At 38.7% G+C, this 18,818-nt stretch overlaps 1 protein-coding gene across 7 annotated transcripts in view; it reads right to left on the minus strand.

Moving 5' to 3' along the window:
• ENOX1 (ecto-NOX disulfide-thiol exchanger 1) overlaps window positions 1-18,818 on the minus strand; it is a 354,516-nt gene that overhangs the window by 182,465 nt on the left and 153,233 nt on the right. The window contains exon 1 of one of the 7 annotated variants that reach the window (XM_079300898.1): window positions 18,495-18,712. The exons of the other annotated variants lie outside the window; for them this stretch is intronic. The gene's annotated coding sequence lies outside the window, so the exon portion shown is untranslated. Of the gene's footprint in view, window positions 1-18,494; window positions 18,713-18,818 lie in introns of those variants that run through there. 7 annotated transcript variants of the gene reach the window in all.

Raw genomic sequence — 18,818 nt, forward strand, 5'->3', positions numbered from 1 at the left:
AACGTACTCTTGAAGTGGTGATTTGTTAGGGAAAGACAGAATATACCCAAGAGAACCAGACTGCAGAATATTTGCCTTCTCTATAATGAAGCTTCAGATCCTAGGCATTTGCAATTACAGTCCCTTCCACAGCAGGTACTGCTGTTGTTATTGATACCTTTTATAGTCCATGTCATGTAGAGAGGCTCCCAGAAGGTTTGGTATTTTAAGAGCAAAGCAAGCTGGATTGAAAATGGAAGCAGGTTGAAAAAACTGACATTCCTGCTAGTCTCCCCTTAGAAACAACTTCCAGTACATCAAGATATGAAGAATACAGGAAAAGTAAGTTATGACACTGGCTTCGTTTAAACTGATAAAAAAATCCCAACTGAAAATATGGATTGTATTCTTTCCCCTTGAACAGCAAGGAAAGAAAACTATGCATAAAATATTCACCTTAAACAACTTGAACCACATGCATATTTTTGATTGAATATTCCTGTAGATCTGTAATTGTAGCTTAGAGCTTCTCCAGACACAAAGTTGGAAGTTTTCTATTAGAGATATCTGCCTCAGGCTCTCTCCCCTCACCTATCCTCTCCTGTTATCCTGCTCCTAGAAGATCCAAAATTAAAACCAGCTTGTGCTTGTTCATCTAAACAACTGGGATGTCTCTGAGAACATGGTTGACATGGATATTTATTCTTTCTGTATTTTTTTTTTTTTAGTGTTCTACTGTTCCCAGGAAAACACACTTTTTGAGCAGGGTCAAACAAGGCTTTGTTTGAGAAAGCCTATTCAAATTTATCTGCATAGACCTGTGATCTGTGAAATGGTTATTGGCTATCCTCAGCAGAGAATTCACACATCCTCATACATCTGACTACTGGTAGCACCAAATTCTCCACAAATGAAATCTGCACTTGAGTGTAGCCCAGCCCATGGAGCTCCAGATCCCAAACTGCACCTTCACAAATTGAACTGACCTTATTCCACAACCACTCCTGCTGACACTGGGCACTATGTCTAAGACTACAAAAATCTTTTCTTTGTGCCCACTCTTTCCCCTGTACTAATGTCCTGTTGCCATAGGAGAAGAGAAAGCTCCAGAGAGGATCCATGTGCCCTACCTTTTGCCGCCTAGAAAAGAAGACATTACAATCTGGAATATACAGCTTAGAGTCAATGGAAAAAAGGGTTTTCATGAGGGATAACTGATACTAGACACTATATTAGTTACCTGTGTATTTTATGATGGTATGAGCTGTCCCTGGAAAGGTTTATTTCTCTGGAAAGGATAGAGAGGAAGCTCTGAGAGGCTGGTTCAAATGTCAATGTCTATGTTTCAGATGACTCAAAAAGGACAGAGTAAACTTACTCATTTTGATTTTGTGCAAAAAAGTAAATAGTGGACAGAAAAGATACCAAGGTGAATAAAAGATGTAGAAAGAGACAGAAAGAAAAAAGAGAAAAAAAAAAAAAAAATAGGGACATAGAGTGGGGAGAAATATGAGTGGCAGAATAACCATCAGCTTGGAAGGCGTAAGAGTCAAACTAGTCTGTAAGTAATTGTAACTTGTCTCTCTTCAGAAGGTGGAATTGATCCTAGAGAACTTCATTTCTCACATTCCTCTGTTTTAACAAAATACCTCTCAAATTCACGAGGAAAATTACTGTCTTAGTCCTCCTTTAATTTCTGGTGTCCAGAAAGGGCAGACAGCTTATTATTATCATCAGTTGTTCAACTAACTCAAATGGGAAAGGTATGAACTGTGAATCCAGACATCTTAACCTACAGTTAGCCTGTGAGTGGCAGCATGTAAGGTATCATTTCTAGTTTCTTGCTTTTGAAAGAAGAGACACTATTGGACTCTTACGTCAAACTCTCAGGAGCAAGCAATATCCCAGTCTAGGCATTTTTTAATAGTATTCCCTTTAAATAGGATACAGATAAGGCATGGGACTCTACATTAGTTTGCTTCATCCAACAGTTATAGTTGATAAAAAACTATATGTAAAAAAACATATATGTAAAAAAACTATATGTAAAAAAAACCAAAACAGTATTGGTTATTTTTATTAACTAGGTTTAGGGTGAAAAGTGAAAATTACTTTGCAGGACTCACAGCTACATAGCTGCAGAAGGCTGAAGATATTTCAGGAATAGAAGGTGGAATTACAGGAAAAAAAAGGCGATATGTAGAGGCAGTGGGATTTCAGTGGCGAGATTCAGTTTCTTCATTTGCCAGTTATAAATTACTTTGGGGGTGCTGGATGAGCTATGCTAATCAGACAACTTCATTTTGGGTTGGAGGTGACATGGCAGGAGCACAGCTATAGATTGAAATCATTATCCATTGTGTCTAGAACATATAAAAGGTTATGAAATACTCTGAAAAATCAATATCCTAGCCTGGACACTAAAAAATAGGTCAATGGTATTTGATAAAGCTCAACTGGGACAAATATCTCCGGGGAAATTCAGCTTTCCCATTAACCTCAGGGATGGTTAATTTCCTGATGATTGAAACTGGTTTAACCTGTTAACCATGCCTCTACTTCCCAAAAAACAGATAAAATTTTGCCTTTTTTCCATTCTTTTTATTCCATGTCTGATCTGACAATGATTTTCTTAAAAGCAGAACCTTTATATCTCAACAGCAGTTAGCATCTCTCCTATTGCTTAACACATTTTGCTAATCAATATCTGTGAGACAGTATAAGCATGGTTCATCTTGCTGAACACTGGACATTTGCAAAGCAGATATTTAACATCTGAGGCTGTTTTTACAGGCACAAGAGAGAAACGGGTGAGTTTTGGCAGCTGGTTCATCTGACCTATTTTAGACATGCCTATTTTTCTTGTCTAGCTATACCCCCTTCAGGCAAGTACCACTGCTGTACACATCTGCATTGGAGAGGTTCAGATGTCAGCAAAACAAAATCCACCTGCCACTTAACCTTTCAAGCCAAAATCACTAAAATAAAATGGGTTTACATAAAAGTAAACTTCTCTCAACATTTTTAACATTTTCATATACCTTACAGTTTTCTATTCCTTTACCCTGGTTGTCCTTATCTTGGACAGATTTAGGATATTGAACATGCACAGATAAGCCTCCATGACTACCTGCTTTGACAGATACACAGATAAGAATGTACTGTTAAAGTGATTTAGCAAGGTTGAGGTATTTAGGAACAGCTTTATAGGTGCTTTGAAAGTGGTTTAGTACTACAAAGGCATCATTAAAGCATTTATAGTTTTTTCTGCTTCTTAAGGGGGCCTGGGATGGAAAAGAAAGAAAGGAAACAAGGAAGAAAGAAAGGTGATACAAGTATAAAACTTCAGCATTAACTCAACACCAAAAACAACAAAAGAAGCATAGCAGTATCCCAGGATGCTATTTGGATTTGGCAATTCCTCAATTTTACCAAACTTCGACAGACATACAAATGCTGAATGTTCTCAGTCTTACACTTTCTCTTCTTTTTTCAGCCACTGTTATCTGCTGAGAGAGCTACAGGTGGAACACTCATGGACAGACTTATGAAGGAGCATTTCACCCAGCTTTTACTTTTGCATTTGTACATTTTTACATTTAAATTTGTACTTTTTATCAACACCATTTCAAGCAGAGAACTCTGTACAATGCAAAACTGAAAAGAGACATTCCTTTGTTTCTGCTGAAAGGCACCCTCGTGGCTTCTCTTGCTGTAAGATCTCTGCAAAGAGCTGCCATAAAGGATTGCCTGAAAACAGTTTACACACAATATGAGAATATTTAGAGAGTGCTGGTCTGACTGATGGAAATTTTATTTCATATATTCATTGTATGTTTTTAAGCTCTATGGCAGAAGTCTTTGCTCAGACAAGAAGTGGAAGAACTGTTGCAAACTGGAAATACTTTAAATTTTCTGATATAATATCTTTAATTTTAGTTCACATAAAATCTCCTGCTTAGCTGAAGATGAATCAGGTACTAAACACAACTACATACACAGCTACTGCTTGTGAACACCAAGGGTCTTTATTTTCTACAGACACTTCCATCAGATTGTAGAAAATGGCTTTTTCCAGTTTAATATTATGTTTTTAATTCTGATACAAGTATCCAACTTGTATTCACTTAGAAACTGCTCATACTTCCATTCATGATAAGGGAAGTATCAACTGCAGGTATCTGATACTCTGTTACATGTATATAAATTATTGTTACAAATTTACAGAAGTCAAGTTCTAATCTAACCACTGTCAAATTCCTAACTGCAAAAGATTCAGTGAGATTCTGTAAAATCTTTGGGATGAAAGCTGAAGTACATTCAAAACTTTTAAAAATGCTAGTCCCTGCAGTGAAAAATAGATTTGAGTATCATATGGCCTCATTGTGCCAATTTATGGCCATGCAGACATGATGCACCTACATAAAAGGTACTCACAGGAGAAAAGGATCTTCTGTGTCATTGAATATATGTGTCACTGAGCTAGAGTCATTGTATGTCTGATGTATGGTCCAAGATTTTTATATTTTGTCTGACAATAGTCTAATTAATCACATGGTGATGGAACAGACAACATTCTTACAGGCTACCAGAAGTAGTATAGTGATTAATGAATAGAAATACACTTAGAATTATTGTTTTCACCATGAAAGTAGGGCAAAATTCTATTTTTTCTTTGATGATAGAAGGGAGTTATTAATTTTTTTCTATAACATTGCAGAAAAAAGGTGCAGCTACAGTCCATAAAAGTTTTATGAATATTCTTATTTACACTGTGCTTAAAAAGAAACATCTGTGACTGCTTTATAGTTTCTTTGTTTGCAGACAAAATTTATCTGGTTTACAAGTTCCTTCTGAAAAGCAGCTGAAACATAAAATTCATCACAGCATTGTGTTCCACATTTGCCCTATTGCTAATACACACCTTGATAGGCTGCAACAACTGAGGACAACAGTTGTTGCAACAACAGTTCATCAAAAGCATTAAGGAAAAGCATGGAAGCAAGATGTAAAATGCAAGAAACCTGATTTCCTTGACACAGCTGACAGTAAAATAGTTACTTGTTCAGTGGCTGCAGCTCCTGAAGAACTATTGTGTGACTAACTCCTCAGTTACTGTGGCAGCCTTGGGACAAGCACTGCCCACTGCAGCGAAGTCCTTCGTGCTTTTGTGTTTCTTAACTGGCAGTGCACAAAGCTGGGTTAACCACACCATACACACAAAATCTGAGTGTCACCCAGCTCCAGCTCAGCACAGAACTGAACCAAGAGGTCACAGAGGGTGCATATGTCCAGCACAGGTGAAAGAACTGCACCTGCTCTGCAAACAAGGCAGCCTTCTGCCTGTCTGTGCACGTACAGCCATGCACATACACAAACATACACACACTACAGCTTGCAGCTTCCCAGAAGTAACCCCTGCTAGAAATGCTATTTAAATTGTGTCAGTGTGCAGCTGGGCCTCACTTCACTTCTCTCTCTGATACAGTAAAGTACTAACAGGTGAATAGAACAACTCCACCACTTCAATGGATTCATTACCACCAGGCACATTTCTGAGAGAAACTACTCAAGCTTAGGCTTAAACATTATCAAACTTCCTCCTTGGTTCTGAGGTTGTATCAGCCAGCTTACAGCATATTTTGAATCATGAAAAACAGCCACCTTGTGTTGCATTCTTCATTTGTTAAGAGAGGTTGGGGACATTGCAAAATTTCAAGGTGCCAGGAAAGCTTATGAAGAAGCGTCACACAATGACAGATGTATTTTCTAGAAAGATTTGACATTCAGAGTGAAAGGGCAACTCAGGTTGGGGAAGAGATAAATATAAGATGGCAGAGCTCATCTTTGTATTTAGATGAGCAGTCAAATCCAGTGCTTGAAAGCCATAGGGGATGGATGACATTAGGTCTGCTGCCCTGTAAAAAACATAGTGAGATTTTTTTATAGCTCAGTGTATAATGTTTCTGCAAGAGAGAAGGTATATATACATCCCCAAAAACCTGAAGGCTGCCCTGAGATGAGTGAGATGTGTTTCAGTCACTCATTTGCATATCGCTGAACAATCTGGCAGGCCAAAAATTGACAGTTGTGCAATTCATCAGGGGTTTCAGAGAAGTAAAGCCAAGAGGATCTGTGCATTGCAATGGATGCTTCTCAAGCCTGGGGCTGTGCTGCTGTGTTCCAGGATGCCCACAGGGATGTTCCAGCTACAAAGTGACCTTAGCAGCAAGGGACATGAACTTTTCTCTCAGCACTCAGGCAGTTTTTCAATGGATTTTGACAGGGAGTCCCAATTAATAAAATCATATTTCATCATTAAGCACGGTTCAATATCTTTATTTGAAGATTACAGTGCAATTGGTTTTTTCCTGCCAACTGGCTTCAGTTCAGAATTCTCTTTACTTTTTCTATTGATTGTTCTTCCTGTTGAAGGAGCCTTTATTCATCCCCATTAATGCAAGCTGGGTTAAAAACTTTTCACGCTTCTGGTATTAGTGGTAGCATGAACCATGTTTTGATTAGGACAAAATCCCTGGACAATTAAAGAATTTTTGCAGCTGCATCTTGAAAATAGAATCATCTATCCTTGCCTGCACCTAGAAATCTTCAGTTGCCTGGGATGTATGTGATTCAGTCTAGTGTTAGCAGGAGAGCTTTGGAGCAAGGTGGATCAGTGGAGTCAAAAAGCATGACATATATCTGAGTTCTTCGATTCTCCCCTTCTTGTCCAGGAAATGTGGAAATCCTGCTGCATCTTATGGCACTACAGCCCCAGCTCCTGACAGAACTGATGTTCCCAGCTGGACTGAGGAGCACCACTCCCAATGATCCACAAACTCCATGGCCTATAGGTGAAATATTTCCAGTTCATAAAACTGGCATTTTCAGATTGGCTGAAAAAATTCTGGAGGTTCTAACAGTGAACTGTGTGAGTCCAGTTTGCCCACTGGTGTCCTTTCCAGCCTTGTCCTTCACCCTGCCTTGGTTGTGCAATGGCCACTGCATTGGCACACAACATGGGATGATTTGGGGTTTGTAAGCACAACATTCAGAATCACTCTATTGACAGGTGAAAAGGAATAGAGAGCTCATGTTTAGAGATGTTGACTCTGCTGTGCTAACACAAGGGAAGTATAAGGGGGGGAAAAAACCTTTTATTTTTATTGTTAGCATTTGAAGATAGCATTCTGAATGCACTCTGGGATTAGATCTCCTGAGTCAAATAGCAATATATTTACCAACACTTTTCAGAGAAGAATGGCCTTTTAAGTGATGCTTAGCAACAGCATTCTCCATTCTGTTCTGTCTACTAGTTTTCACACTTCCATGTTTATTTTTCATTTTGAGTGAAAAATACACAAGAAGAATTTAATTCATGCTCTGAATCCAGCATGTTCAGATGGATGTCACAAGGCATAAGAAGCCCTTCTGCAACTGACACTGCACTCAAAGTCTGTTTGGACCAAAACTCCAAGCCTCCCAAACCAACAATTGATGTCAGTTACCTTTATATGGACATGATTTTCAGTTCTCTGTTAGCTTCCACTCCTTCCAGAAACTGTCAGACTGAAGAATGGGCAATCAATTTGCAAAGACCAGGATGAACCACAGCCTATGAGAAGTTATGCATCCATGTATCTCACAGAAGTAGACAGAGCTATGCTGATCAAAGTCTTTAGGAATAAATAGGGACTGGACTTCAGAAACAGAACAAGGAACATGAAGTTTAATCTTGCAAAAAAGAGAGAGGGGTGTGGCTGAGGGGGCAGGGCCAGGAGGTTTTTCTGGACCACTTCACATCACTGCCAGGGTGGGAGTAAGGGATTCTCTGGTGTCCCAGAAGAGTAGTAGGGGTTTGAGTGGGGAAATGTGACAGGAGGGGGAAGCCATTCACCTTTGTTCATTATCAACTGGGATCTGCAGGTCATACAAAATTTACATATTGTATATAAATCACTCCCTCTTTTATATACTTTTTAATTAATATAGTTGCCTTTATTGTTCATTTTCTTATCTCACTGCTGTTCCAGCAAACTTCTCTTATCTCAACCCATGAACTTTTGTACCTCCAGGTCTCAACTGTGGATCTGAATAGTAAAACCAAAATTCTTCCTCCCTTGTAGTTCCAAGATTTTTCATTTCTATTCCTTACCATATAACTGGACTTGTGTTACTACAAATCACTTTATTTGGACTGCCATGTGAGTTTTCTGAGTGTTTTAATACAATTCTCCACCAGATAAATAAATAATAATATAAAAAAATCAACTACTTTGATCAGGACTAAACCATGAAATCAGAGTTCACACATAATACTTAACCTAAATAAAAAATTCATGGGAAATAGAATCTTGGTATCATAATTTTTATTGGAAAGGTATACAGAAAGAAAAAAAAATCCATACATGCTTCTCAGGAAAGCATAATTTCCCAATGGATACTGCTCTATTCGACTTGAATCTAAACTAACACTGTAGATTGTAATAGCACTTGGCAAGCTGCAGACACATCATTTTTTAACTTAGGCTTACATTTGAATTACCTGGAACTCAGATTTCCAATGTGACCTTTTCAGGGCTTTGTTTAGGAACAAAAAGGATTCTCACTGGAGAGAGAAAACACCTTTTGGAGAACAAGACATATTGTTGAGGGTAGAGGCTAAAATAGGTCAAGCTGCTGCTAGTCTAGATTTAAATAAAACAATGACTATGAACATAAGCTTTCAGATGACAATTTTTTTTGCATTTAAACCAAAATTTGTGATTATTTTGTACTATGCTTTCAAGTACATATTTATTCACCCTGTGCCTGAAGCTTTAAAAATGCAGAAACATGGAGGTTTTTCTGGCTGCAATAATGGACAGACTAAAGATGTACATGACAAGTAGAATGGGTTTTTTTGTGTCTTCAGTTCTGCAAGGAGTTCTGCACCAAAGAACATAAACAATGAAAGCCAAAGCATTTCTTACCTCTCAAAACAGATCTTGCAGTCATTAATGATCATCTAAAATTCCAGAATATCAGGATCATATTAGATTTTTATTTTTTCTTTTCCCGTAGATCTGCTAATATGAGAAGTGCAGAAAATCTGACTTGCAAAGTGCAACTATTCTGTTCCACTGTGTAACCACATTTATACCGGAGCTATAGACTGGTTTTGTTCCTCATTTCCTTTATTCTTCCTAAGCTGCACAGCCTGGCTTTTAAACTGCCTTTTCACTGCTGAGTTTAGAAATATACAACAGGAAATTTCAACTGAATATTTACACAGAAAAGAAGTGGAAAGCATGGGGGAGCCAAAAAGAGTTTTGAGTCTTTTTGTGGCATGCTCAAAGACACAAGTGGAGAAGAAAGCCAAAATAGATATGCTATCTAATTGCTAAATATTTACTTAATGCAATCATCATTTATTGAGGAAGAACAAGAGTCCAAATATTTATGACAGATGATAGCATTAGTTAGTATAGATGGGGTTTAACACTAATTTGGGGGAAGAAGACTGCTATCACAGATAAAGATTAGTTTATATTATTCAAACTGATTATGCCCTTCATTTTCCACAAAAAATGCAGTTCAAAATCCACCACAGAATTAAATGGCTCTTCCTCTGAGCTAGCCCCTTCCCTTTAGTCCATCTGCCTTTTTCATTCATGGAATGCAATGCTTGAGTGCGTGGTCCAACATTCAACATGTGTCATTCTGATGTGGATGACAGAAGACAGGCTAATACATTCCTTCCTCTACTCTTAGAGGCATGCCAAAAGGCCTGAAAGAATTACTTTGTTCAGTTTTATCTCTGCAAGCACCTATAAGCCTGAAAACCACTCTGCACAGAGGTGGAGCAAGCATGAACAGTAATGGGAGAAGATACCTCTGATCTCTGTGCACCTGATGGGCTTTGGTAAGAAATTCATGCAGGCAATTAAACCATCATCCTCTGAAAGGAGCTGAATATTCCTTGAGGCTTTGGAATTATATTTTTTCAATCTCTCGAGGTCTTGACTGGTAAAGGAAAATTGGAGTGGGTAGGCTACTCACAACACAAGGATACAACTCACACATACATCATGGAAAAACTTTGAATGATGAAGGAAAGCTACCAGCATCTCACAGTGGCTGCAGGAATTTGTGAACATGACAATTACTGGATGCCTAGAAAACATCACTTTTGTTCCATCCAATGGATCCAATTTATATGAAGTGTATTCAAAACACCACTTAAGGTTATTACCACATCTCTGAAATAATTTCATTCAACTGACTAACTGAAACATTTTATGTACCTTTTATTAATGCATAAACATGATTAACTTGCACTTCACCCATATGAAATATTAAAATGTTAAAAGAAGCATAAAACCAGAAAATTACTGGACATTTCCTGGTTGCTGAGGGAAACAGGCAGGTAGAATGAACCGTAACCAACCTGTGACCCTTCCCTTCAATACTAATGCCACTAATAAAATCCTATGTCAATCAGGAACCCTCATCAAAACAGCATGATCACTTGCCATCAGTGCCTTAGAGCAACATAATAATCTGAAAATTGAATAGAAAAGAAGTGTTTTGTTAAAGATTGTCTCAGCAAAGTGACTGCCTTTATATTCAGTTTATACAAATAACGCTGCATCTGCTTTTGGTTGACTACAGTCAGATAAATTTAGATCTAGCATGAGGTACATACTGCTATACAGTCACCTCCAGCTGAGATTCCATGCAGCTTTGTTAGAAATACATTATTTTTTCAAAGATGCAGTGTGAAAGTATTGTTTAATGCTCTAATACAACCAAAAAGTTTTTTCTTTCCCAGTAATATTTTCCAACACTGTGGCAACATGAATTACATAAAACCTCTCTGGGCCAGAAAAGAGTGCTTGAAGAATAAGCAGCATAAACTCAAGAATTCTGCTTCAGATCATTAAAAGAAACAAAAATATGCTGCTTTTCTGAATAGCTTAACTAGGTAAAGAAAGACAAATGACATGGCAGGAGAGAAGGAAAAAAATTTAAGTAAAAAATATTATTTCAAATAATCTGAAGACAGACAAAATAGATTAAATTGAAATTTATATTAGTATTAATGGGGCCATGATAAGGCTTAAAGCAGGTCTGCACTGTCCCATCTGGAGGGACTGTGTTTACAGCTTCCATTTCTGTAGGCTTTTAACTGGCTCCTTGTTTGATTGTATCCAATTGCTTTATGATTTACTCTTGCTTCAGTCCTTGTGTGGTTTTCCTTTCATGATATACTCATACCTAGATGAAAACTGTTGATCAGCAGATCACATGGATTTGTTAGTTGGCTGCATAAGTTCTTTTCTCATAAAATAAATATGTGTAAATTACACATGCTGCTTTGTTGCTGCAGAACTGCTCAGCCAGGACACACTTGGATCCTTTCAATTTGCTAGAAAGAGCACAGCCTGTGGTGAACTGAGGGGGGCACAGCAGACACAAAGACTAAATTTCCCCAGCTTCACTGAGCTAGGGCTACCCCTCATGCAAGCAGGGTGTAAACAGACAAGTTCTCCCACTGACACTCCCAGGAGTGGGGTAGATGTGGCAGCCACTTGAAGGCATCACAGAATCAGTGCAGTCCTGTCTAAACCACTCTATGAATACCTACAGGAGCCCAGAGAATAGCAGGTGACTAACCCTGTTTGTATAGAGATGTGAGTGGAGTGTTTCTCCAGCCCACTGACAGCATGGCTGAGATCCCCTCGCAGCACACATCCTCTGAATTCTGTCCAGGCATTGCACCATTGTCTCTGCAGCACAGACTTTGCTTTAAAAGTCATCTTCTGGCACTCAATCTGCAGAATAGCTGGCTGTTTGGCACCCTCTGCACCAGATGTTATCTTGTAAACTCAATGAACAGATGCCTATTCCATTCTCACAATAAAAGAATAATCACAGTTACCACTTAATTCTGTGATTCAAAGTTAACGATATTTAAGATTTATAAATATGCAACAGAAACATGTTAATTCTGTAAATGTACCAAATAAAAGGCACGTAGCTCAGGAATGAAACAAATATTTCATAAATATGCCTAACAATAAGGATTTAATTTATTAGCAGTTTTGGCAGAACAATTGCAAAGAAGATTGCAGTTGTGAAGCACGTTTTATCATTTGATAAAGGGGAGGCTGTTACTCAATATAATAAAAACACTAGGCTTATTTTCTTTTAACTATGCAAAAAATACCTGCCTAAAAAATTCTCAAGATTAAACTGCTTGCTTCTAGCCTCAAGGTGGATTTCACACCATAGTTAAGAGACCAGACACCAAGGAGATCCTGTTATATTTATGAGGCCGGTTATGGCTTCAGAGTAATCAGAAGTTTCATGGAAGAAATTCTCAGCCCACTGTTTTATAGATGGATGACTAAGGCAGTTCATATGCCTTTTTTGACTTCTCCACCATGGCTACTTCAATCCCAAGTGTAATAGATAAGAAAAACTAGACACCAAAACAGCAGAAGGTTAAACTAATCATAAATCATTGCCCTCCATCAATTTATGCATTTATCCTACTCTGCGCATCTAAAGTTGAATGAAGTGCCTGGAGGTTTTTGGTTGAGCAAACTGAAGTAATGAAAACAATTTCCTAAATAAAATATAAGCATTGTCAAGAGGTCATAAATAGAAGTCCAGCAAGATGAGTTTCCATCTCAAAAGGAACAGAAAATTGGTTCCTTCAGACCCACAATCAAATGCGTCAATAAGTGAAATTCTGCCTATTGGAATGGAAAGACAGAGCACTGCAAAATGTGATAATCCTGCAAGTTAAAAAGGTTTTATATCATAACCACTGCTGTGACCACAAGGTTGGTGAGGCAATTTATATAAACCACACCAGCTTGTTCATCATGCCTCAACAAAATATTCATTCAAGACCAGTCCCTGGTTTTGTTTCCCATGAAATCAAATGTTGAAGAACAGTTATCATGTATGTCAACTTTAAAGAATTTACTATTCCCTCAAACTAATGTACTTCCTTCCCTTACTTTTGGTAGCTTCTCTTTCATTGAAAAAATAATATAAAGGAGAGAGTAAAATATTCACGCTGAGTATTAAAGTTCAGAGAACAACTACTGGAAACAGCCAAGATTTTTTAAACATTATTTTTTAACTAGTTCATAATAAAAACTCAAAGTATCAGGCACAGTAGTAGAAAAGAACTGGTAAGGAATGGTACATGTAAGAAGATCTGGAGGAAAAATGCATCCCTACTCAATGATATCGGCCTAACATCTTGAACCCAAACTGCCTAATATTTGCCATTTTTAACAGCCATGTCCATGACACTAATTTGCCCTGGAAGGTAAAAATAAGGGCAAGTGGTGAAGTACTGCAGTAAGGCTTGAAGCCATGTTAAAACCAGGAAAAACCAAGGATCACCAGGAGCAGATGTGAAATAGTTGCTGATGAAGACCACGCATTATCCCAAATTCATATTTTTTTTCATTCCTTTTTTAAATTATTATTTTATTTGGACTCATTCCAGTCTACTTACATGGATTCAGTGTCTGAGAAGAGGACACCTAAGCTGAACTTCAGGAGCTTATCTTTTGGTTTAATTACATCTGTGTGTACCAATGCATGGTAAGTAGAGACAATCAGGAGATTTGCACCAAGAGCACTCTCTTGTTCCTACACCACCAATACCAGTGCATTCTTTGTAGCTCAGAACCCAAGCCTTTAAATAGCAGGTAAAATTGAAAACATGTAATTTGAGAGTCCTGGACATGTGGAAAAAGCCAACAACCATGACTTTGTATACAGGGTGATGAAGTCTGTGGTAGGTTATTATCAGGCACAAATGAGATTTCAGAGTCACAACAGTCAGCCCTTCAAACAGCTCAGCTCGGTGCTCATGAAAGTGAATGTGCTGGGTTTTGCTGGGATAGAGTTTATTTTCTTCACTGTAGCTGGTATGGGGCTGTGTTTTGGATTGGTGACCAAAACAGTGTTGGTAACAGAGGGATGTGTTCCAGCTGAGCAGGGCTGACACTGAGTCAGGGCCCTTTCTGACTCTCACCCCACCAGAGAGAGGGCTGGGGGTGTGCAAGGAGCTGGGAGGGGACACAGCCTGGACAGCTGACCCCAGCTGATCAAAGGGATACTCCAGACCATATGGAATCATGCTCAGCATATGAAGCTGGGGGAATAAGGAGGAAGGAGAAGGGTGTTCAGTGTTACGGTGTTTGTTTTCCCAAGACACTTTATGTGTGATTGAGTCCTGCTTTCCTGGAGATTACTGAACACCTGTGTGCCTGCCCAAGTGAAATGGTGAATGAAATCCTTTTTCTGCTTTGCCTTTGTGTGTGGCTGTGGCTTTACCTGTTAAAGTCAATCTGTGAGGTTTCCCACTTTACTCTTTAAATTCTCTTTCCCATCCCACCAGGAGAAAGTGGGTGAGCAGCTGTGTAGTGCCTAGATGCTGTCTGGTGTTAAACCAGAACATAAATCAAATTACTAGGAAAGGAAGGGAAAACAAACAGAAATATCATTCTTTCATGCAAAAGTTCCATCCTTATCTTCTGGTTTCTCTACCCAAAAAAAACCACAGAAAAATGTAACAGACCAGTAGGAAGATGGCAACTACACTCAATGGCATGGAGCAGTTTGCAGGTGAAAATAACTACACAGAGTTATTTTCAGCCTGGGAAAGCAATGACTAAGGATGGGATGTGACAGACATTCACATAATCATCAGATGAATGAAGAGGATGGAAGGAATCTGTTCATCCTGTCTGAAGATACAAAGAACAGGGGCATATCCCATGAAACTAGCATGCTACAGAACCAGCAAAAAGATGTGTTCCTCGTACAGCACATCACACAACTGTGTGCAAGTCCTTGCCATGGGAAGCTGTAACTGCTAGAATTTTACATGCTCTGAAAAGCTGACAGGAATCACAGGAACCTTTCAAGGGCTATCATCTCTGGCTCAGGTAGTCTTTGAGCAATGAAATGAAGCAGTCCAAAGTATTTCTTGGAAATAGCTATACCTGCCTGTCCTCTTGGACTCTTTATGAGGCTTTAATTTTGGAGCTGAAGACCAAGTATTGAGTTAAATCAATTTTTGATCTGACCTAGTGTGGCTGTTCCTGCATTAGCCTTTCAGTCACCAGTCAATGGAATGATCTAATAAATCAAAAATCAGAAGTTGATTCTGAACTGGGGGAAAAAAAAAGAAAAAAAGCTGACTCTACAAATTTGATTTCTTTTTATTTAGGCTGGAACATGGTATTGGAGACTTAGATTTATAACCCAAATTTATGCTGGAAAAGAGTTTACACATCACAGTCCGACACAAAGATGATGGAAATCTGTAAATGTAACAGAAACTCTAAACTTGACTTTCAGCATTCAGAATTGTTATTTCTCAACATATTCATTCCTGACCAATGAAATTTCCCAGAAAATGATCATGTTTTTAGCATGCTAAGACCAATCTGATTAAAATTTCTAGTGCATGATGGAATAAGAAATATGTCTGCAAAGCATGCCTGTTATTAATGACAAACTCTAAATTATGGTAGGCTGAACACTCAGCAGGTTGGAGGATTCGATTGTAGCATTTTCAGTCTGTCTTACAGAACTGCACATTTTGCAGTTTGGACAATATTTATTATACCTCAGACAGCACAAACAAATACTTTTACTAAAGCAAACATTTAATTGTATTTTCCTTCCTTCCTTTCTTCCTTCCTTCCTTGGGGTGTTTTCCTTTCTCCTATCAAAGGTGTATTTGGGAACAGGTTGTGTTTTTTCCCCCACCTCTTGAAACCCACATGCTAATTATCCTAATCTGAAATTATTCAGTTTTACAATATGGTCATTCACAGCTTAAAAAAATATGACAAATGGATGAGTTATTGTAAAAAATTTGGTCCAAACATTTCGTGAACTGTGATTTTTTTCATATTTATATAATGGAGCCCAAAATGCTGCAGAGGTTGGCTGAGTGTCACTAATGCAAGTAACTATTGCTCCCAGCTGCTTTTTTTTTTTTAATACAGGATACAGTTGAAGTAATATCCTGTATCTGCCACCACTGGTTTTGAGGGAGAATCAGGTATGTCCTGATTAACTGTGACCTGATTACTTTATTCAGCAAGCCTCAGACACAAACCAGCAACACACAATTTAAAATGGACAACTGCATCCTAATGAAAGTTGTTATTTCATGTAAACAGTGACCTCCTGGGAATTTTTTCCCCACCTTATTTAACCATTACCACTAAAACTCTCGTTTCATTGAGATGATACAAAGAAGCAGTTAATAAGGCAGCTGTCTATGGCTCAGCCACTCTATGGAAACTAAGATATCATTTTGAAAGTGATGACATAATTCACAAGGAAACGGTGATTAATCCATCACACAAACTAGGACATTTCAGAGACTATGACTAAAAATGCACATTATTCATTTGATCCAATTATCATTCCAGGTATCATTCTACAGCAGAGACTTAATTTTTTTTTTTTTTTAATCCTGAATTTAACCTTTGTAGGAAGAAAGAAGAAAATAAGGGAAAGAGAACCCCACAAAACAACAAATTAGAGGTGCAGATACACTCTGGTCTTGGATTACTACTGGGCTATGAAATAGTGTTATGGTAGAGGTTTCTAGCCCCAAAGGTGTCTTGTGTCACAGTGAAATCCCTTTTTCTCTCCCTGAGGCATTCCTTGGGCAGAGGCCCTGCAGAGGAGGGCACTTGCCTTGTTCATTGTAGCCTGCATATGAAAATTACTATTATTTTATCTTCAGCATCCCTCCTACAAGTGATTCAGTGGAAAGAAATGATTTGGGTCCAAAGAATCCTTACTGTGACACTGTATCAGTGACCTACTGCTTTTTACCTCCAAGCAAGAGCTGAGGTCTGTGGGTGCAAGGATCTTGCTTCTCACTGCCCTAGAAGCAGCCAGCCATTCCTAACTCTGAGGGCATGAAAGCTTCAAATGGTGGTAAACTAGGCACAGATTGTTTTGGGAGTTGTAATCAAATGCAAGCAGATGGCACCTGAGTTTGGATTTCTGGGCTGACAAAACCTCAGGAAGGTGCAGTGCCATACATACAGGACATATACAGATAAAACAGGAGCTGCATGTTAAGCACTTAGAGATTTGTTTTAGCCCTCACATTACAGGGTGGGGGTGCCTTATAAAGGAGTATTAATCTTCATTGCTATGACTTCATGACCTCTGCAGTGAGACAGACTTACGTCCTAAACCTTGGTACACCCCAATGCACTCCAGAAAACTGGAAATCCCAGGTTACTCAGGCTCCCTTTGTCATCTGGGCTCCTCTACCAGGGTTACACTTTTCTAAGAGACATTAAAAAGAGGCTCCTGAAAAAAGTAAAGTAGAGGTCTGAACTGATCACCATACCACTTTGGAACAATAAATCCTGTACTTACTTCAAGGCTGGAAATGGTATCTCAGGAACAATCAAGAGTAAAGTATTAAAACTGAAAGAACTCTCAACACAGACGTTGCCCCAGCTTTTACTAAGCATCCAGATGCAGAGGGTTCATTGTTAGCACACAGGCATTCTTAAGCACACTAGCTTTTGAAATTTCACAAAAAATGGATTTGGAGTTTTGTTCACATCAAAAGAATTATAACAAAGAAACAGGAGACTGAATTTATGATTAAGAGAAGCAGACACATTCATTTTCTTTTCCAAAGCAAAGCACCATAGGAAAACCAGACTGCGGTTGCTGAAGGCATTCAGTGATGAAGAGTTTAGATTAGCATGCAAACAATAAAATGTTTGACTACATAAAAGATAACCTGAGTACCAGGACTATATTTTATGCAAAAACTAGTTATAAAACTGCTGCATAAACGATCCCCATAGGGATAATTTAGGGAAAAATAATCTGAGATATTTACGTACCTGACAAACACTCCAGACTCCGGGAGATTTTTCTGCTGTTTATATGCCAATCGTCTGAGCCTACAATGCCTGGCCATGACAGCCAAAGTCAGGCTGACCATAAGTGCCAGCCTTGATGCTGGGAGCAGCCTGGCTATGTCAGCAGGGCTGATCAGCCCAGGTGGAATATCACACTAAGGCAGCCTCTCAGTGCCATGGCTGGTGTGTTCACACACAGGTGCTACTGCAGCCTGCCACAGAGACATGTGGGCTGATAAAGCTAACAGCACAGCTGGGCTCCAGACCACCTGCATTAACATTTCAGCTGAGCAATGGTCCCTAAAACCATTGCAAAGTGGTTGGGGCCCAAAGGATGCATCCTCCTCACCTTCATTATTTGTGCCCTCCAGCTCTCCAAAAATTATTGCTCCCACCTTATCAGCCTCCCACTTTTGCACATCTCTCCAGTGAAATACCATGTCCTACCTCGTGCCTGCATCCTTGGTCCTGCCAACACTGTGGAATACACAGAGGAGTTGGAAGCTCTTTGTACTAGAAGCATCACATGTACCAGAGCATTGTGCATTGATCCTGTGCCTATTTATTCCATTTTCTTACCTTGCAGTGCTGGCAATACACTTCTCTTGCATTTTGGGCAGCAGCACTAACACTGAATAATCAGCAAAGGAGACACACTGTAAGAGCTTATGAGCCACATGCATTTTGCAAGCTGGAATTCGGCCATCATAAAATGAAAATAGACCAGGTGTAGAAAATGTCCTCAAAAATCATTTTGGAGAGAGCTTTTTTTTTTTTCATAAAGGGAGATTAGAGGAGCTTAGATTGTTTAGACTAGCAAAATGAAGTGAAACAGCTAAGGGGAAAGGTAAGGGAGGATGTGTTTGCTCTCTATTAAATATTAATTAATACCCTATTAATTAT

Source organism: Erithacus rubecula, assembly GCF_903797595.1.
Source record: "Erithacus rubecula genome assembly, chromosome: 1".
In the NCBI taxonomy this organism is placed as follows: domain Eukaryota; kingdom Metazoa; phylum Chordata; class Aves; order Passeriformes; family Muscicapidae; genus Erithacus; species Erithacus rubecula.